A 2655-nucleotide genomic window follows, 5' to 3' on the forward strand; every position below is an offset into this window, starting at 1 on the left:
AGCTAAGTACAAGCTGACCAACAAGGCCTGTGGCCATGCAAGGATATGAACCTGAGCCTCCAAAGTACTCAGGAAATTCTGTCAGAATCTGTATAAGTAGGAAATGTTGTTGAAACATCTTTCTTTTCCTGAAAAGAAACGCATTCTGACAAAAAACCCCCTCAACATTACATAATATGAAAATACTTTTTTTGACATTTCTTTTTTATAAGCAAAATTGTCATTAAAGAGTAAAGAAAGAAAGCCATTGTATTATTCTTGGTAAATAACATTTCTAAGCAGAATTTTTAACGCTTGTGACTTACAGCTTTAATACACCAAATAAAGGAGTTTAAATTAAAAAAAAAAGCAAAAATTATTTTATTTTCACTCTTTATTCTGTAATGTTAAACTAATTTGGAAATTTATTTATTCATTTGTATTTATGAACATTTTTTATAGCCTTATCTTTTTCAAATGATCACAGATTTGTTCTTCTTTCAGATTAGATGAAGTTTGAAAGGACATTTGTAAGGGGTTTGTGTTCTTCTTTCTCTTGATGGGATATCTGAGATGGCCTAGATGTCAGTATCAAACCCAGAATTTAATTATAGTTAAAGAATAGCCATATTTATGAATGGTACAGGAATGATTCTTTTTTTTTTTTCTTCAGAAAATACCTAATTATTGCCCAGTAGAAATAAATGCTGGAGGCTATTACCAAGGCAAAGATTTTAAAGTTGTTAAGAAAATTTAGATAGATGCCAAAATCCACCATCCATTTAATGGATAAGATAAACACAAATGAATTTTCATATGTAAGTCATATATTATCTAATGCCATTAGAAAAAGCCTGAGCAGTTCACAAACTGTAGGGACGAGGCAATAAATGAAACGCAGTCTTCTCTAACTGTATTTTATACAGTCTTGTATTTTGCCCTGAAACACTGTCTACTGCTTCTGTAAAAACCTCCTTCCAGATGAGATACAGACCACCAGGAACTTACTAGGACAGTTACACATTTAATATTGATTCTATATTGCCTTGGAATTTCTCCTGTGAGAACACTTTTTTTTGGAGTGATAGTACTAATAATAGGGATTTCATTTTCTACTTAGTGGCATTAATTTTCTGCCAAGGCTGTACAATTTCAAGCTGGGTTTCCACATTGTAATTTTTCTTTGTTGTAACTGAATGAAGTTACCTGTGTTCTTCAGCATTAGTATTTTTGGATACTACCTAGTCATTTGTTTTTATTGTGCCTTACTGAGGACCAGTAGCATTCTTTCTATGATTAAATTCAAGTGAACTGACCAGCAAGTGCAAATTGAAGAAACACCAGGGTAGTACCTTTGTTTTCCTGCTGGTGCATGCTATTGCCTCTTTCTGACACTGAGTGTGGTTCTCTTTGAAGTAATTTCTTATTGTGGACTCCCTTATGGGGTATAAGCCATTATTTTGTGATTTGTATTTTTATTATTGTTATTTCCTCACACACCCCGTCATGGCACAGGGTTCCAACTGTGTTTGCAGAATCTGTTCAAACCCCTTCAATTAATCAAATCTTTAAGATGTCCTGAGTCACTATTTTAGGTCCATTCAATGCTTATGTACTTCTCAGCCAGAGGGCAACTTGCTCAAGTAAAAAGATGGGACAGAAAAAGTGCTTACACACAGGTAGTGAGAATGAAGGAATACTCTTCCTGGAATGTGGGTGACCTAGGATGAGCATCTTCTAAAACTGAAGTGAGGGAAATGATTTTAAAAGTGATATGACTTTTGGAATCCAACTTAAGACCAGAATAGGAGTCGAAATGGGAGGAGAGAACAAAAAAACCATTCTGTGCTATTGTCTGTAGTAGTAAATGAAACATCTGTTACATGTTACATCTAGATCATAATTTGCCCTCTTTCTTTTGTTAGTGGTAGAAAGTTAGGGTATATAATAATAGAGAAGAACAAGACAGGGGATATCATCACTATCAATGCAGACTCATCTTTCCATTTTAAGTCGCAGTACAAGTCAATCCAGAACGGAGACCTGGATCCAGGACTGCCAGTGCCTACTGGTCTGCTCTAGTCACTTTCTCCTTGAGCAATGGAGTGTCCCTATCCAGTGTAAAAATACCAACAAGGCATCAGAAGAGTGCATGCAGTTGGCATTTTTTCATGCCTTCCTGATTACCCTGGAGGATGAAGCAATAACATGTTTAAGGGCATGTGAGCCCTCTAACTGGGACTTCTGGGTTTCTCTGAACCCAGAAGGCTGTTAACGAAACAAATCTCTGCTAAAGGCATTCCATAATTCAAACAACCACAGGTCTGGCTGAGATCCTTCTTTCTGAATGCTCACATTTTCCTTTTGTGTGCAGAGCTGCTAAGTAAGGGGTGGAAACAATGCAATTTTTAAGGAAAATGTAATACATGTAAAGATGTAAACACACATCTTTGTACTGTGTTCTTGAAATACCAGTGTTCGGTGGTATAGTTCAATCTACACAGAATAAAACACTCAGCATTCATAGTGGTTTGCATTTTGAAGCAAGACTTCACCTTTTTTTTTTTGTTAAACGGAGATTTTTTGGATTGTCTCTTTCTTCTACTTTCCAAGACAGGATCTTCTTCTTTTTCATTGCATGTCTTTAAACCAGTTCTATTGCGTGAAATGATTTCC

The sequence above is a fragment of the Haliaeetus albicilla genome, chromosome Z, assembly GCF_947461875.1.
Source record: "Haliaeetus albicilla chromosome Z, bHalAlb1.1, whole genome shotgun sequence".
Taxonomy (NCBI): Eukaryota; Metazoa; Chordata; class Aves; order Accipitriformes; family Accipitridae; genus Haliaeetus; species Haliaeetus albicilla.